The 26,801-nt window shown below is 42.2% G+C and overlaps 2 long non-coding RNA genes across 4 annotated transcripts; one reads left to right on the top strand and one right to left on the bottom strand.

Annotated features, from left to right (window-relative positions):
• The first annotated feature begins 3,030 nt into the window (after positions 1–3,030).
• On the top strand, positions 3,031–6,216 carry LOC134450912 (uncharacterized). Of its 2 annotated transcripts, XR_010035170.1 has the most exons (5): positions 3,031–3,582; positions 3,854–3,946; positions 4,357–4,444; positions 5,269–5,908; positions 6,033–6,216. It is a non-coding gene; the product is annotated as an uncharacterized LOC134450912 (long non-coding RNA). The 2 variants fall into 2 exon arrangements; XR_010035169.1 differs by lacking the exon at positions 4,357–4,444 and having other exon boundaries at positions 3,034–3,582.
• An 89-nt stretch (positions 6,217–6,305) lies between these two features.
• On the bottom strand, positions 6,306–8,129 carry LOC134450910 (uncharacterized). Of its 2 annotated transcripts, XR_010035168.1 has the most exons (3): positions 7,889–8,129; positions 7,287–7,459; positions 6,306–6,849 (listed from the first exon to the last, which is right to left on the bottom strand). It is a non-coding gene; the product is annotated as an uncharacterized LOC134450910 (long non-coding RNA). The 2 variants fall into 2 exon arrangements; XR_010035167.1 differs by having other exon boundaries at positions 7,287–8,129.
• Positions 8,130–26,801: the final 18,672 nt, after the last annotated feature.

Here is a 26,801-nt window from a genome sequence, read left to right on the forward strand (position 1 = left end):
CTCAGCTACCGGATCCTGGATCCTGGAACCGGATCCGGATAGTCTGAAAAACCCCTATTATCCTGCCGGATCCGGAACCGGATCCGGAACCGGATCTTGGATCCTGTACATTCAAACAAGCCAAATTATAAGTTGTGTTCACCAATTCCAAGTTGTCCTTTTTGTCGCAAGCAGTAGTGGGTGCATTTGGAACATTTTAGACATGGGGACAAAATTGAGACGGAGAGGTAAAACAATTCGAATGTTTCGTAAACGAATGTGCATCACACGTTCATTATCATTCTACTTACTCAACAGACAGCTGTCCATTTGGTCCTCCAGTTTAGTTTGGGAACACGAAAAAACGTTTCTACGACTCCGCGGTTCATCAAGGCACGAACATCCTCTAGAGTTGTAAGACAGCATGCCTGGTTAGAATCACCCAGCCGTTCACCTCCTGGACGCAAATCCCACTCGATAGCCTACAGCACAGCCATTCATCTTCGGTTTTCATCATAGAACAGAGCACCACCAGATACTGTTCGTGAGCGCGCTACTGGTTGTAGCTTGGTCCGCTGTTCCATAGCCTGTCTCTGCCGATCCTTTCCAACAGCTCCTCATCTGTATAGACTCAAAACGATACGGGCGGCCATCATACACAAAGTCATTTTCGAATTCAAAGTCAGAATCTTCTGCCATCTTCTGTAAAGAAAGTTTTCACAGCCTTGCTTGCTAACTGCTTACTTGCAAACACAGACCGCAACAACAAGCGATGCAATGGCTGTCAGCTTGCTGCTGTCAGTGGTGTCGCCAGCCGATGACGTCACAGCGCCGCCTTCCCTTTCAGTTTTCAGAAACAAATGAGTACAAGTAGGCAGGGGTGTGACAGACGCGGTAACTGTTTGATTCGACTATGGCACAACTGTACAACATTTAAAGGCCAACTTCCGATAAAACTCAGTTTTACTCACTCCTTTCGAAGATCGGACGGTCACGCCAAGTTAAACTCACTTGCAAGGCTCTCATAGCGGTGCGTCAACTCTCCTGGCTGTGTTTCCCGGTGTTTCCCAATTTACATCAATAATGCAGAGAAACGAGCGAATCACGAAAGCCTTTCTGTGTTTCGTCACGTCGAAAGAAGGCGTTGCCCACAAAGGTTTATATCGACCCATTTATCTAAAAACATGTCGAGTAATTTTTTTCTGCTTGTTTTCAAAGCAAGCAACGTCTGGTGGCCCGAAACATAGCTTAGCTTAGCTATCAGCTGGTTGCTACTCTCAGGTACACACACAGCACAAAGCCTCATACATAAAGCCTGCCCACTCCGGTTGCTCCGTGCCTGCAGCTCGCCTAGGGGTCGCTGTCGAAAGAGCACAGCCCTGAATGGAGCCTGCACGCCTCCGTTGGCGCCCCTATAGTGCAGTACCACCCGGAGAAGTGGCGACTCTGTTTCCCATTACATTCACTCCAAGGACTGGAGGACTGAGCCAATCAGAGACGCGTTTCTTTGAGAGCAGGAGGAGTGAGCCAATCAGAGACGCATTTCCACGAGAAACACGGAACACCCTCTCGTTTCTCCACAAGCCACCTTGCCAGCTTGCAAAAACGTCTTGAAGCAAAGCAACCAGAACGTTTTTTAAAACAGGACCAACGCGTAACACATTCAATAACAATTGGGAACACGGCAATATTAATTAAATGACGTTGAGAGGCCATCTTTAAAAAGTGGGGACAACTCATTTATGGGCTTGGTTATATTGCGGAAATTTGCCCCTACGGCTACCGTTGAGTGGATACCGTCTGACACAATATCTTCCAAACGGCACCAAATGGGAAAAAAGTGGTATGGGTGTGTAGAGTGATGTGTTTTACTCCAGAAATAAGGCCCCATATGCAAAAAAAACGTTTTTTCCCTTTAATTTGTGCATGTGATGTGTCAAATCGGGTCGTAGCACTGCTTTAGGCTAACTGTGCGATTTACTCACGAGGCACGACCAGGATTTCAAACAGTTTTGATTTCCTTGCGAGCCTACGATTGCGCGATCTTGAGGTGAAATCGCTTGTCGTTACCCCATGTACACTACACGTCGCGAGACTCACGATTGACCTATTGAGCAAGAAATCGGCCCGACTCTCCAAAAGTTGTGCGAGTGCCAAATTGTGGCAAAATCGGGGCAAAAGTCGCACAGTGTAAGCCCAGCTTTACATGATCTCCAAAAATTCCGTGCTCCTGGACACGGATGTTAAGGGCACAAAATCCGTGTCCAGGAGCACGGATTTTGCCAAAATTCCGTGCTCCTGGACACGGAATTGTTTTCCGTGCTCCTGGACACGGAATTGTTTTCTGTGATGGACACTCAGTCTATAGGCTACTCCCACAGCTCTATGTTTCCACAGCCTTGTGTTTTTTCTAATTTCAAATATTTTTTTCTCAAACTTTTTTTTCCCCTACTGACAGGTTAGGGTTAGGGATTATTTTGGTCTGGGCACAGCTAGTTTTCTTTCATACATTATATGAATTTGATAGCCTAGCAACAAACTGGAAAAGGTATTTGTCAAAAACATGTCTTTAATGACAGGTTAAGGTTAGGGAATGTTTTGGTCAGGGCACGATGTAAATTGCTATAGCATTATTTTGTTTAGGATTAGCATTTGGTATGTATTTTCTAATGATAGAGTTACACAGTGCTGTGGTAATAGCCTATAGAAAGCACTTCCGTGTGCCCATCACGGAAAACAATTCTGTGTCCAGGAGCACGGAAAACAATTCCGTGTCCAGGAGCACGGAATTTTGGCAAAATCCGTGCTCCTAACACGGATTTCGTTCCTTAAAGCAGTGTTTCCCAACCAGGGGTACGTGTACCACTAGGGGTACGCGAGCACACTGCAGGGGGTACTTGGAAAAATGAAAAAATGTATGTAGCATAGTCACATTGGGATATAGAGCATGAGTGAGGGGGTACTCGTGGTATGGCAAAAAGGCTTAGGGGGTACGCAAGACAAAAAAGGTTGGGAAACACTGCCTTAAAGGTGGGATAGGAGATGTTTTTCTGGCACATATTTTACCATATCATCTGAAAAACTCCTCATGACGCCATAGCACCCATTGAAATAGAGTGTTTGGAAAAAAACCGAAATCTTTTGGTCCAGTCTAGAGGGCGTAGTCAGAAGAAAACGGCAACCAATAGAAGTAATACTCATCATCACTTCTATTGGTTTCTGACACGTCCATCAACCGCCAGCACTCACCCCTCCTCCCTGCGCGTTCACCGACTCGTGAACTTGACCGACCCCGCCCCTATCATTCATGCACACGCGACAAGGCTCATCATCACTCGGCTAGTAGCAAGGTAACTAGAGTTAGCAGCAGGCTGAGCTACTTGAAAACTTTGGTGGCTTTTGCAGAGCTACAGGAAGAACTTTGGCTTTTGGAACACTGGACTAACCATGTCAGGATAACATACTCCCATAGTCATCGGACTCGCAAGACCAGACTCCAACACGGGCTGAAAATTTGAAATGGGACCTGACACTCTTGGACACAGATGTCGGCTACGGCAGCGGCTTCAAATACGCTTTGGTGACCATATTTCGAATCGAGAGGTGAGATAATATATTTGTCTGTATAATATTTTGTGAATTGGTTTAGGACACAGTGGTGTCTTTTTTTAAGCAAGTATCCATTGAGAGGGGTCAGAGGATTAGCTCAAGCTCCAACATATCTAGCTGCTACCTTGCTTAACATAGCTGCTACCTCAATCGCTTTGTTTTTTTGTGTTTTTCCCCCCTGTGGCATTTATTCTGTGCACATGAACACGTTTTCAGAATTGCTATGTGTAACTCAGACGGTTACTCTTATGTGTTTTGCTACTAGTTGTGCGAACGAGCCAGACAAACCAGCTGGGAGGAGGACGGAAGCACCCCTTCTCCATCCGCGTTCAGTTGCTAAATACTGATTCACCACGTAGTAAGTAACCTACCATGTTTACGCACACATTACTTTGACCAGCAAAGCCCATGTCTTTCTAGTGGTTTAAAAAAAATATATCGTTTGCATGTTTTGCTTTGGTACGTCTCTGTTGTATGACTCTGGTAATAGTAGCAAGCACAAGCACCTGTTCGCCGCTCCAGCATTGCAAAATAGATTGCCTTGGGTTTTCAAATGTTTACATGATTGTGGGTGTAATGTTGTTAACTCGCTGATGTCGTTTTTGAGAAGACGGTAGTTTTGCATTTGATAAATACCACCTAATGACCATGACGGCTACACGGCAGATCTTTATTGTGATGGCTACACTGAATGATCACATGGAGATGCCGACACATTATTTGTTTTACCCTGGTTATATTGAAATGTTCTGCTTTGTCCATTCCAAGGTGTGGTGTTTTCCATAGCTGTTCCTTGCTCCTGTATCACAACATATCAAGGCTGCCAAGTAAATGAAGAATGAATCACCGCACACTGGTAGTTTATTTTATTCATGTGTGTGGGTGTAATTTCGTCCAGTTGCAGATACTATCCTTTTTGGAATGATCTGCCTTTGAAAAGCAATGGTTCTATCTGACAAAAGCGAACAGATCCTGTAGTTGTAATTGATACACTAAATCAGTGTTTCTCAACCTTTTTTTTAGGCGAGGCACCCTTTCAATTCATGAAAAATTTCAAGGCACCCCAAACCAACTAGCCGTAATATAGCATCACATCCGATACCACACAAGCTTAGAATGTAACACATTTGGAGACACACAACCTAGTCGCACGACCTACGTTCAAAGTTGCAGCTGGGGTGACCAATATTTACTTTATTGTGCGTAAATGGCAGATCAAAGATTCCACTGACTAACATTAACTTATCAATTTTGACAAATATGTTTTATGTTATATAATTTATTTATCAGCCACGTTTCCGCGGCACCCCTGAGGGGGCCCTACGGCACCCCTGAGGGGGCCCTACGGCACCCCAGGGTGCCCCGGCACCCCTGTTGAGAAACACTGCACTAAATTATGATATTCCTATGTGTGCGCGCGCACGCGCCAAGTTTTCAATTGAACACACTGGGACACTTTTCAGTCTTTGAGGTTGCTGGAATCAACACAGACTACCTCCATGCACCTTATCAGAACACTTTGCATGTTTTTTGTATACTTGTCCCCTTTGTGTATTGCTGCTAATCTTTCTCTTTCTAGGTTCTGTTGGTTGCATGCAGATTGTGCCAGATGATTTATCTGTCTATGGTCTAAGCATGGGCTCTGTGCTAATATGCAATTTGTGCTCTTTTTTCCCTCAGGTCAACAGCAGACAGGGTCCTTCCACAACCACATACTTATGCCAGTAAAAGCCACAGCTTTTCTCCTCCAATCCAAGAAGCCTGGACTGCAGTCACCATCTCAACACACCAACCAAGAGAAAGGCGGATGGCTCAATTCAGTATGTAGTTCTGCAAATATTCTCAAAGGTCTTCACAGCCCCCCATGGTGCTGAATGCATTTACATTTATTTGTGTAAGGTAAAAACAATGCTGATTACAGAACATAACTAGGGCCATGAATGAAATTTGAGGTAGCAGCCAGTCATCACCTGATGGTGAGAGGTGGTCCTAAGATCAGAGAGAAGCAGGTTGAAATCCCATCCTTACCTCTCCCTACCTACACCTCCATCCACAGCTGAAGTGCACTTGAGCAAGGCACACAAGTCCACTTAGGTCCTGGGACTGTAGCCAACACCCTGTAAAACCCTGCTGTGTAATTTGATGTAATGAAGCCCTAATATAGTCTAACACATTGCTTGTTACAGATATGGAAAATTGCACAATAAAAGTTCCAGGACATGAAGGCTGCATACTGTGAACGTCAACCTTCAGGGCACCGTCCTGCGCAGAAGACTTTCTACCCTAAGAGGGATGGCTGACCGCAGACAATCACAACCAGGTGAGCCCAGATAAAGGAGTTATTTTTGGTGTCCCTGCCCCAACAACCCAGGTTACTTACATTTAAAATGTCACTGGAGCTACTGTCAGATATGTGATTTCTAATTCTGTTTATCTTTTTACAGCACTTACGCCTCCAACCTCAGACTAGGCCCTTCACAGTTGCTGCACTTACCCACCTTCCCAGAGTTTTTGTGTGGTAATGACAACTGTAAATATAGTATAAAGTAATGTATCTAGTGTCATGTGTAATACATTGTTTAAATTGTCCATACATTTCAATGACAGTAAATATTGGTGGACACAATTTGACTGTGTGGCTTTTTTTTTAATTCAGTCTCTGACTGAAAATGCATGGTTACATAATTTATATATTCCACAAGACCACAATCAGAAGATTATTTGACAGGTTGCATTTATTTTCTATGTATGAAAAAAACAATGGTAACAAGACAAACATGGTTCCAAACCAAAAAGGTGAGATGTACAGATGAATGCTCCTACAGATAATGAAAAATAATAAAACTCTGCACACTGCCGGTTTGTGTGTTTTATACCGTACTCTGTATAAACCTTTTATATTGCTCTAGTGGAGCAGGGTAACCCTGGCTAATCCTGGGTATTGTACTGTGTATTACAACGTCAGCCCTGTTCAAGTGCCCCATACTGTCTGTAGGCTGCATGCCTGAAGAGACCGTTTCTCTCACCTGGTCCTACATCAGCCCAAAGTCTTATCAAAACTGAGAACACCACAGCATTTCCTTTCAATGTTCATGGGCATCTCCTTACAGATTGCGCAGAGGCGCCAGGTTGGTTGTGCTACTGGGCTGTGACTGAGGACCAGATGTCATGTGCCAAGTCGAACATCAAACTGGGGTCACGGGTCAGGGCACGCTGCAGTAACCGATGGGATTGCTTCAAATTCAATGATTGAATCAAGGCCTGCAAAGCAATAAATACATTTTATGTAGTGCATTTTCTATTTGATGATGGGGACTAAATAACTCTATTGACAATAAGACCAATATGGACATAAGCAATTGTGTATATAAATAAAGATGTGCCAATTATATGCATACAACGTTTTCAGTCAATTTCTTACAAACTGGTGTTGTGCCAGGGGTTACACAGATGTATGAAGTAGATGGGCTTTTATGGATGTACTTGAACTACCACTGGTGTTGTGTACCTACAACCATGTAATATCACACTACTACTCATAGGAGTAGAAATATTGTAATAGTTATCACAACAGGTGTACTGTAGCCTACTCGTGTTGCGATATAGAGTACATCCGTTGTGATAACATCCATTACAATACTTACACATCTGGAGGAATACAGCAGGACATAATGTTATTGAGGGATGAATGTACATACAGTTAGCAGGGCGTCAATTCTGTTGGAGTCTCCCTAATCAATACCCCCGACCTCTGCTGCGTCTATCTTCCTCCTCCTCCATCTCTGGCCATCGGTCCTACTGGGCTGTTAGGTCGTTATGATTGTGATGGGCCAGGAAAGTCAGAGCTGGAGCTCTCGTGGTCGTGGAAGGTCTAAAGCATATGAAAATATCGTCAGCCAAAACAATTTCATTAGCGTTGTTCAGTTCGGTTGTTTTTCTTTACTCCCTCTGTCCCTGTGTCTGCGCGTGCGACAACCCAAGTGAAATCTGAAGTCATAGCCTAAAACACTACGGATTGTGGTGTCGGGTATATATAAATACAATAGTAAAATGTATACTGCGGTACACATCTGTCAAAATAAATCCATGTGTCAGTACTGTAGCTACTGGCTAGAACTACTGTCTAGGGATGACAGTATAGCATCTGTCATCAGTGTTAGGAAGTTAGAATGAGATATCTAAGTAACACGTATCAAGTCAAGTTCAATAACTAATCTAGTATACATCTACTGTCATCAATATTTCTTGAAATGGCAACCATGACGGCCTGTGCGTTTATTGTGATGTTGAACATTCTTACCGTAGCCGGAGACAGTGCCATGGCTGGAAGTTAGCTTGGCTAATCGATTTGTCGTGGCTTCTAGCCCGCCCCCGCCTCGTGAGCTCTCGTGGGTTCCCGGGATAATCCGAACACTTGACAGACTGCATGCGCGTTCATGTGTTTTGAAGGCGTGGCTTTGAGGGGAGGGCTGAAGGGAGAGGCGGGCTGTGTATTTTCAAAAATATAGCTCACAGGAACCGTTTTTCAAAGATCTCCAACCCTACCTTTAAAGGACAGTTCCGGCGTAAAATGAAAGTTTCACCATCGATTTCCCGAGTAGCCTGCATCCGGGTCAGACTAGAGAGTTGCAACAGTGAGACACCTAGAAAGACTGTGTGGTCGGATGATCTTCTCTGTGCCTCGGTTTGATTGACAGGAGCTTTGTGATGAAGTGTGTAGCGTTTTTGAGGTTGTTTATAGCGGGGAACCATCAGAAAATAATATTTACAAATTGGCCCCGCCTTGATGCATTGGCTGCGTTTTTCGCCAAAAAGCTTAAAATAAGCTAACTCCATAACGGCGCGGCATTGCCCGGAATGGCTCATCATTAGATACATTATGTGGCATGGGAAATCGATGGTGAAACTTTCATTTTACGCCGGAACTATCCTTTAACATCCGTGTCCAGGAGCACTGAATTTTTGGAGATCAGGCTGTTCTGTCAGGTGAAGAAAGGGACAGTCCTTAAAACTTTACAACATGGTTTCCACAATTAAACATGGTGGTGGAAGCATCATTCTGTGGCAGCCTCAGCCAGAGGAAACCTTGTTTGGGTGTACGGCACCATAAAAACAGAAGATTATCATAAAATGTGGAAGGTGACCATGCAAAAATATGCTCATAGAGGAAGCTAAAATCTTCACTGGATCTTTCAAAAAGATAATAACCCAAAACGTTCATCCAAAATTGTTCAACTGTTCTTCAAGGTTACTAAAACCATGATCATGTTGTGGTTCAGATCTCAATACTTTAGATAGTGTTTGAGGAGGGCTGAAAATGAATGTCCATCCTCAACATCCATGCAATTTGGATCAGATTAAGTATTTGCAATGAAAAAATGGGCCAAAATCCCTGGTAGGGCATGTGCCAACATAGTTAACAACTAATCAAAGTGCCTGATGTCAGTTTTGGTTCATACATGGCACTCTATTGACTATTAATGATAAGGGGGCTAATAATTTTGTCCTTGCCATTTTTACCCTTTTTTGTTTAAACTCATTGTGAAAATGGAAAAATCCAAATTCAACTCATTGGACATTATCTCCATCAGTGTATTTGTTTCCAGAATAACAGAAACGGTTCATAATGGTCCTTCTCACTTAGAAATCAAGAGAGATGTCTAATTTCAGGAGGGGGGCTAATAATATCGTCCTCAACTGTATTATAATATGAATGTGTTTGGTGGTGGGGTGGCTTGGGTGTGTGCAATAGTGTGGAAATACTGAGGTAGGATAGTATGGACTGGAGGGGGTAGGATCAGTGGATTAAGGGCCGTACACACACGTCGCTGCTAGTTACTCGCTCAGCGAATTAAGTCAATACAATGTCAATGTGTTTCAGCGAGACTAGTAGGCGAGTACTGTACAAGCGATGCGATGTGGGCGGATCCCGAGTTGAAAATATTTTATCTCCGAGCTAGGCGAGTAAGCGATTAACAAATTGGAATGCAGAGTTCGGTACTTCTCCCCTGTTCATTTGCAGTTAAAGCCGCGGGAACTTTCAGCGAACGTTCCATGAAAGAATGGCGAGTAGGCGAGCAAGCGAAAAGCTAGCTTTTATGTGTGTACGCCGCTTTAGGACATCCAATGTTTCTGAGCCTTTGTCTTGTCTATCCTTGTATTTCTTATTCCCCAGTACTTTTATCTGCTTTGTTTTTAGTTGGTGCTGTTTTTCTTTGTACTGCTGCAACCTCCTAGCCTCGCGCACCATCCTACATACTAAGAGACTTGGCTCCGCACTACGTCTGGTACCTGTTTTCTGTGGAGCGATGTTGACCGGTAGGATTTGCGCCGGTGTTCTGACAAACGGTCCTACATTGTAATTCTATCCTACAGTAGGATGTTCTGTCAGACATGTCTGTTAAACGGTCCTACATCGCCATAGATAGAAAGTCGCTAACACAAAAGGGAAGTGCTAGCTACTTTTTGGAGATCAGAGCTTATCTGCAGCACTGATTAACCGTAGGAAATGCTCCTGACAGCAGCGTAGAGTTACAATTATGTTGAAAAACAATGATTTTGTCCCTGAAAAGACGAGTTTTTAAAAGTCGCCAGATTCACCAAAAAAAATGCTTCAAGGTACACTGCGTGAGATTTTTAGTTGTTTATTTCCAGAATTCATACTGCCCATTCACTAATGTTACCTTTTTCATGAATACTTACCACCACCATCAAATTCTAAGCATTCATTATGACTGGAAAAATTGCACTTTTCATACATGAAAAGTGGGATCTTCTCCATGGTCCGCCATTTTGAATTTCCCAAAATAGCCATTTTTAGCTGCAAAAAGGACTGTACTTGGACCGTACTAGAAAATATTTGTTTATTACTGTAAACTTTCATGTAAAGATCAAATTTGGCAATAGGGAGCCTAGCTTCAATGACCAGCATAGTTGCAGTATCTTTTTTGACCATTTCCTGCACAGTGTCCCTTTAAGTCGCTAGAAAAGGTTTTTGCGTCACCAGAGATGGCCAAAATTGGCACCTGTTGACACTCAATACATCCACTATTATGGCTTTCAGGCCGACCAGAACGGAGCCGGTGTCGGTGTGGCACCAGTTACGTTCGGCACAAAGGTGCTTGTCTGCGAACCGCCCGTGTTCATACCGGGCTCTGAACTTTTTCCGCACGTGACTGTGTTACGCTGTCGTCACGGTTCGCAGAGAAAAACCTTGTACTTTCCGGTTCGCATTGCGAACCAATTTTCCGGTTCGCGAAAGCACATATCTGTGGCGTGAACACGACGGTCGGTTCGCAATTAGGTGCTGGAACGGGCTTCAGCACGGTTCTCAGTCGGCCTGAATGCGCTATATGTGGCACTGCTCCTGTATACTGGCTACACTGTAGCAGTGGGCTTTGCACAGGCAAGCCTGGACACGTAAAACAAAATGATGGACATGTACTGCACCAGTTTTGCCTATTCCAGCGGGGATGTTTTGTATGGTGGCTTTGACAGACATCCATCGACTTGTAAATACTATAAATCACCAGGTCAAATAAATTAGTGTGGTAACAAAATGTTCTAGCTTATTCAGAAGGTGAGAAATTACAAAATGTAGTTTGTTGGGACACCATTTTTAAAAATCCAAGATGGCCAACATATAGACAGCTGTTCAAATGTAAACATTGTTTTCCTGATTGCTTATACATTACAGTTTTCAAAAATGTATATTTCTCCAACACTTCAAAGAAATCCAGAGAAAGCTAGAATCCAAACCGAATGAACCTGACTAATTCTGATTCGTTACTCACCGAGTTGCCGATGGCGCCACTGTTGTATCGGCAAGGAGCAAGTGAGTGACAGCAGTGTGTGACAGAGTGCTGTGCTTATGCTGTAATGCTGAGACAGTGGTAGGGTAGTCGTAGTCTGTTTAATTTCACTCAGAGTAGCCGACTTAGACGTTGAGTGTTGTTTATAGCAGTGTTTCCCAACCAGGGGTACGTGTACCACTAGGGGTACGCGAGCACACTGCAGGGGGTACTTGGAAAAATGAAAAAATGCAATCCGATACCCAACTCGTCCCAAGCCTAATGGTAAGGGAAAGCTGGATGTGTCAAGGCTAGTCATTTAACATGCTAATTCTGAATGAGTTCAATGTTATGCATATAATGTAATGTTATTTCTTCACACTCTGTTGGTATGTGTAATTGGTTTTTACAAGTTTGTCAGAGGACATGCTCAACTTTTTGGAAAAATGAATGACTTTGGGTGCGCGATAAAAGGTATCAACTTAAAGATGAAAAATCCGCACTCACATACCATGCACTGATGAAGGCTTGAGAGCCGAAACGCGTTTGCTTGTGGACATGGTGGTAATTTATAAATAAATAATGAGACGTATCTTGTGAGTGCGGATTTTTCATCTTTAATTGGTTTTTGCATACATTGCACTTTAAAATGACGTAAATATCAAGTATAATGCCTTAATTTGGCCAATGGAGGGTGACATGATTGTATCAAATTTCAGGACTTGGGTCCGGTCACAGAATGAATCACTGTCCTGGCTATGGGCTTGCACTGGCTGTAGCAAGTCAGCCTCCTGCCAGACCTGAGGATCCCCAGGACTGAGGTCTGGCTGCAAGGCTGTTTTTCAGGCTCCTTGGGGAGGCAGCCAAGGTCTCTCTCAAGCCACTGACCCTGACGTATCCTGGCCAAAGACTTAACACAGCTTGTCAAGTGCTTTTGGATGTTTTATTCTCTCTCTCTCTCTCGCTCTCGCTCTCGCCCTCTCTCTCTCTCAAATGGCAAGACACTATCCATTAAAAACTAGTTAATGGGACTATTCACTTATTGTTTTTCTATGGGGGGCGTGCAACTGTTGTGCATTAATGTCCATCTCTGATGCGATGTAAGGGGGGCATGCACCAGGTTTGTGAGGATGTAATGTTTCTGCTCAAAATATGTATTCATAATGCCCACTGCACTGCACAGAGAGAGAAGAGAGAGGCACGTACACACACACACACACACACACACACACACACACACACACACACACACACACACACACAAATGCCAAGACGGGGGCAAGCTGCAGCTGGCACACACATACATGCATCCCGACAGCCTGATCTCCAAAAATTCCGTGCTCCCGGACACGGATGTTAAGGACACGAAATCCATGTCCAGGAGCACGGATTTTGCCAAAATTCCATGTTCCTGGACACAGAATTGTTTCCCAAACAATTAAACAAACAATTAACCCTAACCTGTCAGTAAGAAATGTTTTCTGAGAAAAAATATTTGAAATTAGAGAAATGCTGAGAAAACACAAGACTGTGGAAACATAGAGCTATGGGAGTATAGAGAGAGCACTTCTGTGTGTCCATCACGGAAAATAATTCTGTTGGCAAAATCCGTGCTCCTGGACACAGATTTTGTGTCCTTAACATCCGTGTCCAGGAGCACGGAATTTTTGGAGATCATGTTGCAGCCGACTTGCTGTATTTTTTCTCCTGGCCTCCTACTTCATTATTCATTCTTGGAGATGAGCCTCTAACATGATCACGGCCTCTTTCCCACACCCGTGTTGACGTTTGCCCCGAGTATGAATATGAGCTGCCCTTTTTATCTCTATATTTTCCTCTTCTGTCTTTGTGGAAATGAGAGAAAAGAAGAGAAAAAAACTGTAGGCGATTCAGAGTTTAAAATGCACTGACCTTTTGAGAAGGAGTGGGGGAAAAGGGAAGCGAAGGGAAGTCGAGCAGATCTGCTCAGACTGCACAACATGGAAACGTTAAGCCAGGGGAAAAGTGCCGGTGGCGGGGGAGCACAAAGGGCCTTGCTGTGGCACGCGTGCTTCACCCGGGCTAATGCAGGAGCCACGACAGGGACATCTGCTGGAGTTTGGTGAACATATGTTTATACACGGCTTGCTTTCTGAAATGGAAAAAAATACTGAATTCTGCTGTCTGTCCAATTAAATGGACAACAAACAAACACCTTTTCCCCCTTCTTTCTACACATGGAAAGGATTTTCTTTTTTCAAATTTGATATGCATTTCGTGCAATGTATTGAATCACTTTCAAGATTACTGAGAATTTTTTTTTTTTGAGATGACAATTAAGTCTCTGTGTGGGCTTTGTGTGTGTGTGTGTGTGTGTGTGTGTGTGTGTGTGTGTGTGTTTTTAAAGAACTTTAAGCGTTTTTTTGGCAATGTATTGATTTACACAAAATCTTATTACATGTTATTGCTCTTGTTTTTTCCCCAATAACTTCAAACAAATATCCTGTATTATACTGTCCAGAAATCATGTACAGTGGAGTATAATATTTAAAAAACTATTCAAAATGATTAATGCAGTGCACATAATGTGGTGCACAAGTTAAACATGGTTGTGGCTTTTAATTAATGATAATCATTGTGCATAGAGAGTAGGCCGAAGATTATACTTTATCCAAAGGAAGAAATGTAATTTGACAAATAGGCTGTATACTTCCCCATGTAACCCACTGTGGTATGCAGTGGTAATCTTAACACATCTACTCCGAAGCGAAGCTGGCCCTGGTCTGGCATGAGTGGCCAGTGCAGCGTGAAGTCTGTGGCTGGCTGGGCGATGTGATCCACAGTGGCAGAAGGCAGGGAGGCACGGAGCCTTTAGTGCGGCGCGATCAAATTAATTATGCTAAGCAGTGGTTAAGGGGAGAGGGGACTGGTCACAGCATAGCATTCTTCCACAGACGCCCCAACCACAACACCAGAGGGCCTTGAAGAGTGAGCTTCAGATTAAATACCGCAAGTGAAAACACAGAGCGGACCATAGCATCAGGCTCCACGACAGCCCGCAGCCTCATCTCCCATCTCTGTTTCCTGCCATTACCTCCTCTTGGGGTGTGTATGAATGTGGAGTTTTAATGAGTTGGCTATAGTATAGCTATACCAACAATAGCTGTGTATTCAGACCAGTGTGCACTGAAGAAAATGTTCAGGATTACTGTGGATTATTGCATATGTATTGGAAAGACTTCAATTTCATGGAACTGGGAGTAATGGTTTCACAAAATGAAACAATATGACAAGCAATATGATGTCTAAATTAAAGTGATTTCGGTATTTCATTTTATGTAGCAATTAGGTATTGCATTTATTTTCACTTTATTTAATGCCATCAGTACCACTGATCTGTAGAATTTCTGTGGTCAAAAATACTGTATCTTCCATAATAGCGTTAGGGGAAAAAATAGGATAACCTAAAACCTCTTAGAATATTGAATTTTAATCTTAAAGGACCAGTTCAGTCAATTTCAATATGCTGTTGTATTGCTCATGCTACCCTTGACTTGTCAGTACCCGGTGATGCAACATTTTTCGGCTAAGCCCTTTCCGAGATATGAGCTATTCTAATGGGGGCAGCGTTTGTTTAAAAAAATTTTTTTAATTAACATAGGCCTACTCTAAATATTTTCCCATAAGGTACCGCTGTTTGCTAGTTGTCTGCTAATGTTGTATAACCTTTCGGATGTTTTTGGGAATAAATAAAAATGTTTTTATGAAATATAAACAAAGAACTGCCCCCATGACAATGACCAAGATCTCGGAAAAGGCTGAAGAAGAAGAAAAAAAACCTCAGGTACTGACAAGTCCAGGGTAGTGTGAGCATTACAACTGCATGTTGAAATTGACCAAACTGGTCCTTTAATGCTCACTCTCTTGATGAAGTGAATGTAGTGTAGTGGATATAATTACGATTTGTAACTATTGTGATATTTCTTTTCATTTTCACTGTCTCAGATACTTTGCATTATCAGAACTTTGTCAGTCCGTTTCAAAATCATGTTAATCTCATGCTCATACAGTGCAGTTTCAAGTCATTCATTCCCTTAATTCTGCTGTTTTAATCTGATGGTTCTACCTTACCGTACATCTGAACACACACTGCATGTCATTGAAAGGGTTACACAAATATGCAGGGGCCAATCAAAGTGTGTGACAGACCATGGCCCCCTGTTCCCATTCAGGGCTGCCTGTGAGCTAGAGTGAGGAGCTGGCTCAGGGCCGAGCTTACCTGAGGGAGATCACCTTCAATCCCTTCATTGTCCTTTGTGTCCCAAGTCCTCCCTCCATCTCTCCATCCCTCCCTCCATCCTTCCGCCCTCCCCAGTGTCTGTATCTCTCCATTTTTCCTCACTTGCTCTCATTTTTCTTTCAGTGGCTTATCATCTTGTCTTGTGTGCGCGCCGGCGGCCCTTGGCCAAAAAAAATGCATCATGTTTTTCACCCATGCTGATGGTTTTCAATTAATGTGTCCATTCATCAAGCAGCTGCAGTACTAATTTTAGAGGTGTCTGTGTGAAGGGATTTATGACTCCTGCGATGGGTCCCTCTATAAGTGTGCCATGCATGATACCAAACATGCATAAAAAACGTAGCAACAAAAAAATCCCCTTGACGTAATAAGGTTGTTTATGAACAATTGTACAAGGGAAGCCTTTCAAAGTAATTGAAGTCGTGCACAAAGCCTCAGTTTTTAAGTGAAAAAGATACTGTCAATCGTCAAAGATCTTTTTCAAGTCCCCCTTTCGCTTTACAGTTGTTCCAGGGCTTCTCTTTTATGCATGGGCGCATTTCATTGAACTGTCACAAAGATGGACAGGCTAATTTAGCCTGCTAAGCAAAACCATAAGAACACTTAATACTTCTAAATGGACGGATCAAAGGCACCTGGTTCCACAAGCCATTGAAGAAGTCCTGAAAGGGAATTTCAAAGGTACAATGAACAAACTGTAATGCATCGGGATACTGACTCTAGAGGAAAGAGATATTTACCAAGTTCAGTTCTAGTGAATAATCTGTGGTCACAACAAAGGTGCCATTATGTTAAGAATTAGAAATCAAGATCCTCGCCAAATGACAGAACTGGATTTGAATATTGACTTTTTTTTACTACCTGAACCTGTATAGTGAAACATTCCGGCGTCAAATCAATCCAGCTCGTTTTCCCACATTAATATCCTCGCTGAACTCTGTAAACTGTCGTGCAGTGTAGGCTATGCTTCAAGCAAAGTAGGTTGAACATAATTCTGTGAAGATGTGTTATCAAATCTACACAGAATTATGTTCAATATATATACTTATTTATGCTTATATTTACTTTACATTTGGTGAAAGCAATTGATATGTTTTTTTGACAGACTGAGCAATGTGATTAAAATAATGTATAGGCCTAATAATTATGTTGTTGCAATGCAAAATTATTTTTACATATATTTATGATTTCTATCAGTATGTTGGCAGTAGAACACATTTGTAGGGTAGTTGTGACCACACGTTTGGACATAGATACCAATGCAGCATCTGTTTTTGTAGACCAGTGATGCATAAAACTACTAGACTAATCATTATTTTATGGAAACCAATGTTAAAGATAATTCTTTCTGAGCGCAAATGTAATTTTAGTTTAACCACATCAATATATCACACAAGCTAAATGTAGGCTGAAACTTAAATGAAACATGGTACAGCTGAAACATTGTAACCATATGCTCATGGCAATGGGATTAGTTCTACAAGAAGTCAACAATTTATATGTCTGTTAGGGTGTTGAGAACCACAAATCTCACATATCTTGGCACCAAAAAGTCGGTTCAACTTAGAACATGTGTTCCTGTTCATTAGCACTATAGCGAAGAAAATAAATGGTGCTGAAGTAAGCCTTGAATCCTGCCATCTTGGCTGTCACCCTGCCTGCTAAATTAGAGAAGTCTGGAGAGGAAGTGAGTGTTGCTAGCTTGGATAGCCTCTCTTTCTGCATAGCCAATATATGGGGTTTGGGTTTTTGCCAGCTAACAACGTTAAACAAAAAGTACAATGGGGAGGCTAATTTTTGGTAGCTGCAGTCCCTTCTCTGGGTTGTCTTAAATAAAAGTTTGTGATTTTAATGAAAACTGATCATGGTTTTTGTGCTTTTGTGCCTTTTTAAATCAAGTTTCCTGCTGGATGCGCAGGGAACCCCCAAAATGATAATCCTCCCTCAGAAGGCCACGTGCGATGCTAACACACACCCATGTGGTTGTTTGCCCACTGCGTTAGCGCTGGTGGCTGGTAGCCCAATGTGCCATGTTCATGTTGTAACGTGAATGCGAGCTGGGGCTAAAGATGGCGTTATGTGTGGGGCACCAGGGGGAATAAGGTGTAGAGAGCCCAAGGGTGAGCAGAGCAGAGGGGGAAGGTCACGGGAGAGGCACATTGGCACATGGTGGGCTGTTGGGAAGCTGAAGGCTGACACACGAATGTCTTGCTGACAGCTTTGGCCGCCACTCATTGCCACTCTCTCTGATTCAGTCGGATGTGCCAAGAGAGACGTCAGTGTCCCGGGCGCAGGGTCTGAGGGGCTCCAGCTCTGTGCCTCACACATGCACAACAAAAAAGGCACACTAAGTAACACCAAAGAGCTTTGAGAGGAAGGCGGCTTACTCGCCAGAAAATACACTGGCCAATGTAAAGTGTGGAGGTGTTGTTCCATGGGTGTGGAAGTGCTGTTCCAGGGGTGCTTATTGCAGAGGTGTGGGAAATTACCGACAGCGCTCAAGGAAAGTCATAGTGGGGATGGATGGGGTGGAATCTTCAGTTAGTAAACCCTCTTACTAGCATACACAAAGCAGTGATCCATTTGTTATAATCATGAAAAAATGTTTGTAATGAACAAATATGTCCTATGGCAGTGATTTGCTTATGAGCAATTTCAAGAGTTTGTTTGTTTGTGTGTTTGATTGCTTGATTGGTTGCCTAGTAAGAGGGTGTGGATGTTCCTTCAACTAAAATAAGTGAATGGAACATGTTAATCCCTTGAGATATATGGAGAGCTGAAGGATACTTTCTAAAAAAAAAAAAAAAAAAAAAACCCAAACAAACACGAGAGTAGCTAAAGATAGGTCAAAGGTACGCCCTCCCCATCAACTGTCTTGAAGTAGCCTACCCATTATGTATTTTGTTCTAAAAAATATGTATAAAGAATTTCAGTTGATTCTCCAAAAAGTTCTTCATTTCAAAATCCTTTATGAAAATCCAATTAGGAAATATGGAGACATCAACATGCACGTGTTGAAAAAGGTGAGTGTCAGGAGAGAGAGAGAGAGAGAGAGAGAGAATACTGCCTTGATTTAGGGCCTGAGGCAGATGGTGTTTGTGGCCGTGACTCAACCGCAGCCATCTCTGTACTGGCTCTGCTGCGTATCTCCTTTCTGCCAGCCTCTAGTGTCTGCTGGCACGGTACTGGACATGCTCTGTGCTTATACTGCTCTTTGGGGGACAGCAGAACATGCACATTTGTAGACATGAAGGAAAGTTATTAAAGCGGTAGCCCATGTATGATATATCATTCATCATAATCTCTGTTTTTTTTCTATGATCCAGTGTCCAGTGTGCTCATCAAAAAAACAAAAACAAGATAAAGCAAGACTGACTCTGATCCCATTGTTTGTGTCTGACCGATCAACTCTGTGCTCTAGAAGTAATTTATCTATTGACATGCTGGTAACACTTTATTTTAGGGATACATCTATTAGCACCAATACATACAATGTGCCTGTATAAGTAACTTGTAAGGCATGTACAAAGCAAAATCAAACATTTGTTAGGTATGTATTCGCAAATGTCTTATTCATGCACAATAAGGGATTTATTACCAATTTAACCTTAGTAAGGACCTAGTAGGCCGTAGTGTTTGCTTAGTACATGCCTTACAAGTTACTTATTTTATTTTTTATTTTTTATTTGACCTTTATTTAACCAGGAAGGTCCCATTGAGGTAGAAACCTCTTCTTCCAGGGAGTCCTGACCAAGACGGCATTAAGACAGTGGAGGCACATGCATATTATGACATAAAAAACAGATAAAAAAAAAAAAAAGCACACGTAAGGATATGGAAAACAAAATAGACACTGGACAAGACTAACAAGTAAGACCATCAAGCACTAAACAGTAAGAACTAACAAACTAATAAAATCTGACATAAAAACACACACACACACAAAACCTCTGTAAAACTGAGTTTAAAAGCAGTGACACTCCTCTACTAAAGTTGTTTTTAAAAGATTTTTAAAACTCTCTACAGAGGGCACAGATGCCAAGCTTAATGTGTTTTGGAGGTTATTCCAAACATGTGGGGCATATGAACTAAAAGAAGTCTTACCTAATTCAGTACGCACTGTAGGAATATTTAAGATAATTTTATTTCCTGACCTAGTGCCATAGGAACTGGTTTGGCGTGACACCAGACAGTTGATATATGATGGGAGTTTACCCACCAATGCCTTCACAATAAAAATGAGGAAATGGCTTTTCCTCCTAAGTGATAGTGAAGTCCATGTTACCATTTCATACAATGCGCAGTGATGCGTTCTCATGTTTGCGTTTGTAATAAAACGCAGTGCCGCATGGTAAACTACATCTAGCTTCTTTAGAAGAGAGGTGGACGCATGCATGTATAATATGTCACCATAATCTAAGATGGGTAAAAATGTACTCTGGACCAATTTTAGCCTAGCAGCAAAAGGAAAACATTTTTTCAAACGGAAATAAAAACCCAGTTTTGGTCTAAGCTTTTTAAGAAGATGGTCAATATGTGATTCATAGTTCAACTTTTCATCAAGCCAAATCCCTAAGTACTTGTATGTTTTAACCCTTTCTAGCAAGGTACCATCAGTAGTGGACACTTCAACATTAGATAATGATGAGCGGGTACGCGTGAAAACCATGTACTTTGTTTTCTTTGCATTTAGGACCAAACGCAGACTTAGCAAAGACGTCTGCAAAACACTAAAAGCAGTTTGAAGAGTCTCAACTGCAGTATTTACAGAGGGGGCAGATGTATACAGAACAGTGTCGTCAGCATACAGATGCACCTTTGCTGAATCAAGACCAACACAGAGGTCATTTATATAAATAGTAAACAAAATAGGCCCCAAAATTGACCCTTGAGGCACACCCATTTTGACCCCTACCAGAGCAGAATTACTATTGTCAACAGCTACACATTGGGTTCTCCCAGATAAATAATTTAAAAACCACTTCTGTGTCATGTCATGTCACTAAAACCAATATGTTGTAGTCGTTGCAACAGAAGGTCATGATTTACACAGTCAAATGCCTTAGAAAGATCAACAAAAAGAGCTGCACAGGACCTCTTGTTATCTAGGGCAGAGATTATGTCAGTGGAAACTAAAGTAGTGGCGGTGATAGTGCTGTGATATTGTCTGAATCCTGATTGTGTAGATGATAAAATTTCATTTGCAGTCAAATAATGTTTAACCTGCTCATTCACTAAAGACTCAAATATTTTAGCAGTTACTGATAATCTAGAAATGGGCCGATAATGGTCAGGCAATGAGGGGTCACCTCCTTTTAGTAGCGGGAGAACCATTGCTGATTTCCATGACCTTGGAATTTCACCACTTGTGAGGCTAAGATTAAATATTGAGGCTATAGGACTGGCAATCACACTTGCTGCTGCCTTCAAAAAAAGGGGCTCAATTTTGTCTGCACCAGTGGATTTTCTTACATCTAATTTTGACAGTGCTTGATACACTTGGAAGGGTGTAATAGCTGCGAAATTAAAACAGGATGAGATTTCTTTTTGAGGCAGAGTAAGGTTACCTGACACCGGAAGGTGAGATGTAACTTTCTCTGCCGCCATATTAAAATGTTCATTAAATGCATTTATAATATTATCCTTCCCTTTAACCTCACCTTGAGATGTATTTAATACTTCAGGCAGTGTGGGTATTTCAACAGCTCCCTCTGTGGACTTAATCAACTTCCAGAATTTACTGGGGTCGTTTAAATTTTCGTTTATCAATTGCATATAATGGTTGCTTTTGGCAGCTTTAACTAACTTTGTACACTTATTTCGTAGTGCCCTATAATTATTCCAGGATACAGGATCGCCTTGTCGCTTGGCCAGAGACCAAGCCTTATCCCTCTGCCTGATATGGTTTGCCAGGTTATCATCAAACCACGGATTATCTCTGCCACTGACCCGATATCTCCTCATGGGGGCGTGCTTATCAATTAATTTAGTAAAAGCAGTTTTTAAAAAATCCCAGGCTAATTCAACATCAACCATCCCACCGATACGATGCAGATCACTGTCATAAAGATCATGCAAAAAGGCCTGCTCATTAAAGTGCTTATAGTTTCTTTTATGAATGAAACGTGGTTTGGGCTTCACAGTTTTACATTTTCTCACGCAAGCAATAGCACAGTGATCACTAATATCATTGCAAAACACCCCTGTTGCACAATATTTAAAAGCGCAGTTTGTAAGAATAACATCAATGAGCGTGGATTTCTCCATGTGCTTTGAATTAAGACGAGTGGGAGAGTTTATAATTTGCGACAATTGCATAACATCGCATATGTCCTGCAGCTCCCCCGGCATGCAGGGCAGGCAGTTCCAGTTCAAATCTCCCATCAAAATAAACTCTTTCCCAGACAATTTGTTTAAATGGTCGATAAGAGCAACTGCTGCGTCGGGAACAGCTGACGGTGGACGATAACATCCCACAATACTGATGTCCGCGCCATTGGGGAGCTTCATTTTAACAGTCACTAGTTCATAATATTTGCATCTTGTAAAGGATTCCGTGATTGAACAGTTAAAATGTGATTTAATAAAGACAGCAACGCCACCTCCTTTGCTAAGGCGGTCAGACCTGAAGGTGTTGTATCCTTCGATGTTTATGGATGTGTTTGTTATTGAGGGTTTCAGCCACGTCTCTGAGAGAACCATGACATCGCAGTCAGCCAACTTTGCAACTTTGCCGATATGCAAAGGCAAAGGCATTAACATTCTACGTATTAGTGCTAATAGATGTATGCCTAAAATAAAGTGTTACCGACATTCTTTATTGGTGAATTGATTAAGAAATGATATGTCACTACTCTGTGCCAGATATTTCATATCACTACTATGAGCCCGATATTCCATTCTAATCCAGGCATGAGGAACCTGTGAACCCCTTTTCTGATTGTTGCTTTTTTATCATCATGAACATGTATACAAACAATTTCCTTTAGCTACAGTGGATAGATAAAGTATGTGTGAACCCTTTGAAATGTATTGGATTTATTTGTGCTGAAGTAATTCCAAAGTAATTTCCAAGTAATTCCAATGGGTTCACATACTTTTTCTGGACACTGTATTCTGAGCTCCCTTCGTTTTTCTGTGACATCAAATTGCAAGGTCTCAAGAACAGTCAAATTACTGGAGAAGATTATGTACAAGAGTCTCACACAAGCATGTCAATCTTCCTCACTGACTGATTTCGCGCCCGCCAGAATCGTAAATGTTGGTAAATGGCAGTATGTTAGTTCATTTACTGGATGGATTTGGATGCTTTTTTTTTCAAGAATAAGTCAGAAACTGGCAAACGGAGAACTGATTAGTTTGTGGGCCTAATCTGAATCGTCTACTGGCTGCAGGATTTTATGAGTGATCATTCACTATTTTGTGCCCTTTGAGGTGCACCATCGAATACAGTTGACACCAGAAGTTAACATACCCTGTATGCAATGTACAACAAAGTTTCAGCACTTATCCTCCTCGACCTCAGTGCCGCCTTTGACACGATAGACCACAACATACTAATTGACCGCCTTGAATCTTGGGTAGGCTTGTCCGGTCACGTCTTAGAGTGGTTCAAAACATATATTACAGGAAGACAGTTTTTTGTCACCATCGGAGAATACGTCTCCAACAAGTATGATGTGCCTTTTGGAGTTGCTCAGGGTAGTTGCTTGGGCCCTCTCCTCTTCTCTCTCTATATGTTGCCCCTGGGCTCCATCATCAGAGAGCACAATGTTGATTTTCATAGCTATGCCGATGACACTCAACTATATATCTCTGTCGAGCCTAGCCAAACCACTGCCATTCATGCCTTGACTAAATGCATGTCTGCCATTACAGATTGGATGAACAGTAACTTCCTAAAATTAAATGAAGATAAAACTGAAGTGATGCTCATTGGGCCTAAGAAAAAACGTGCAAAACTCCACTCAAGCCTAGGTGACCTAAGCATACACATTAAAGATAAGGTTACTAGCCTAGGTGTGGTCATAGACTCGGATTTGAGCTTTGAGCCTCACATCAACAAGATAACAAAATCTGCTTTTTTCCATCTTAGAAATGTCAACAAAGTGCGCGGCTTGGCCCCCCGACAAGACGCTGAGAAACTTATTCATGCCTTTGTCACCAGTAGGATAGACTACTGCAATGCTCTTTTCTCTGGTCTCCCAAAAAAATTAATTGACAAATTGCAACTCATTCAAAATTCTGCGGCAAGAATCCTAACAAGAACCAGAATGAGAGAGCACATCTCTCCTGTCTTGGCAGACCTGCACTGGTTACCTGTCTCATACAGAATCGACTTTAAGATTCTGCTCACAATATTTAAAGCATTAAATGGACTTGCCCCTAGCTATATCTCAGACATGCTCTCTTTTTATGCCCCTGCTCGAGCTCTCAGGTCCACTGATGCCAAGCTGCTAAGGACCCCCACCCCCCCGCAGAAGAAGATCGGCGACGCCGCGTTTGCCTGCTACGCGCCCAAGAGATGGAACACCCTCCCCATCGAGATCCGATCAGCCACCTCCGTCGACTCCTTTAAGAAGCAGCTGAAGACCCACCTCTTCATCCTTGCCAACTCCTAGCTGCCAAGACGTCATAGTGTCCCAGCCGCCGCAGCGCCCTTACTACTCGCAATCCAGCCCTGGCAGGGGGCTCCCCTAGGTGGCCGCTGGTCTCTGCCTGAGGTTTCTTCCTGACTACAGGGGGTCTTTTTTCTCAGACCTCACTGAGCTTTTTTTCCCCCTCACAAACTATGAATCAAGCGAAAGGGAGTTTTTCCTCACCCCTGATGCCACCAGGGGCCGCACCTGAGCGCCCAATCTCTGTGTGACTATCTATGACTTATGATAGGCCCAGCCACTATGGACCTTACACATCTAAGAATCCTGGTCCTAACCTACGTTGACCTTATGACTCTACATTCTCTGTCTATCTCTTCTTCCTCTGCCTTCCTGCTTTTCTGCCTCTCCTCTATACCTCTCCTTTTAAATCTATCTCTCCTCTCCTTTTAAATCTATCTCTAACAATGTTTTTTCCCATTTGTTAAGCACTTTGAGTTACATGCCTTGTATGACACAGTGCTATACAAATACAATTATTATTATTATTATTATTATTATTATTATTATTACAAAGTATGTAAAGACACACAATCCTTCTCTCCTCACTCACTGTTTTAAAATCAGATTAAACCTGTCCAGTGTAGGGTCATTTTGAATGATTACAATTATTTCCCAAAAGTATTTCCAAATTTAAGAATAAGAAGTGAGAGAACTTAACACAATGTATTTACGCAAAGTATTTTCATCAATGTCAAAAGTTTAAATGTAGGTTCTATTGCAGTTTATTGAAATTATAATACTTACACTTCATTAGAATTTAAATACCTTTTTAACAGGGTCAAAATATTTTTGGATATTCTTCTTCCTTTGATGAATATTTTGACCTATTCCTCCAGACAGAGCTGGTATAGTTGGGCCATGTGTGTAAGCCGCCCTACACACTAGAGATGCACCGGATCCTGATTTTTAGGATCCTGCCGGATACCGGATCCACTGCCTAAGATCCTGCCGGATCTGGAACCGGATACCGGATCCTACGAAAGGGTTGAAACACATAGCCTACTCACACACGTGGGCCCTTTTTATCACGTTGGCTCAAACTATTTTGACTGAAAAGCCTCGGCTACCGGATCCTGGATCCTGGAACCGGATCCTGTGAAAAACCCTATTATCCTGCCGGATCCGGAACCGGATCTTGGATCCGGTGCATCTCTACTACACACAAATGTTGTTTTCATCTCAGTAGGATTTAGATCAGGGTTTTGTGTTGGGCAATCCAAAACACTTACTTTGTTGTCCTCAAGCCATTTTTAATCAGTTTGTTGATATGCGTTGTGTCAGTGTTGATTTAGAAGACTTATTTGACACCAACCTTTAACTTCTTGGCAGATGTTTTGAGATGTCACATCAAAAACGTTCCACCTACTGTTGTTTATTCATGATGCCATTTATTTAGTGATGTTGCGCGCACATTCCTCATATAGCAAACCAACCCTAATAACATTATAATAACACGATACGGTCACCGCCGTGGTTTTTTTGCCTTTATTTCGACAGGACAGTGAAGATACTGACTGGAAGTGAGTGGGGAGAGGGAGACGAGGAGGGGCTGGTAAAGGACCCGGGCTGGAATCGAACCCAGGTCATCCGCATAGCAGATGAGTGCCCTACCGTTAGGCCCACGGTGGGGCCACACCCCCATGTTTCAAGGTTAGTGGTATTCTCAGGCCTGCAACATACAAACATCTGCCAGTAGGTTATTACTTGGCAACAAATGGGTATTCCAAGTGGACAGTGGCCTAATGCATATTGCCAGACTTGCTAAACATGTTTGGGAGAGTTAATCTCAAACCCCTTATTTAAATACTATCCTTGTATCCTATCCTAATCCTGAAATGGCATATGTGTGTAAAGGCCGCCTTTACACACATGGCCCAGTGATACCTGTTCTATCTAGGAATGGGCCAACATTTCTTCCAGATATTCACAAAAGCTTGTAGAAGGATATCTGAAACTTTTGACCCAAATGATAAAGGCATTTAGATGAAATTCTATCACAGTCTATGTAAACGTTTGGCTTTGATGTTAATTCTAAAACATTGTGTAAAATTCTGTCCATCATTATTCCTGGATTTGGAAATGATTTTGTTAACTCTATATCACCTAAAACTGGACAAGTTTAATCTGATTTAAAGTCAGAATGAGATAAAAATGTGATTGTGTCTTTACATTACACACAATGTACACACTTATGATTTCAACTTGACATTTGATAAGATACAGTAAGACACTTGATAAGACTTGACATTTTTGAGTCACAAGCAAGATTTTTAACAAAAGTTTCTATGATAGTAAAATTCCTGGTGGGGGGGGTCCTTACTTCTGAAAGGGCTAGATAGGGTCAGAGAGACTCTGATAGGATCAATGAGACTTTCAGATGCACCTAGTCGCACTTGCAGCTACAAAGCAGTAATACGGTGTGATATTGAACCGACTTTGCAGAGGTCTGCGCTCTTTGAGTGCCATTTTAAATTATTTACATTT

The sequence above is a fragment of the Engraulis encrasicolus genome, chromosome 6 (genome assembly GCF_034702125.1).
Source record: "Engraulis encrasicolus isolate BLACKSEA-1 chromosome 6, IST_EnEncr_1.0, whole genome shotgun sequence".
NCBI lineage: Eukaryota > Metazoa > Chordata > Actinopteri > Clupeiformes > Engraulidae > Engraulis > Engraulis encrasicolus.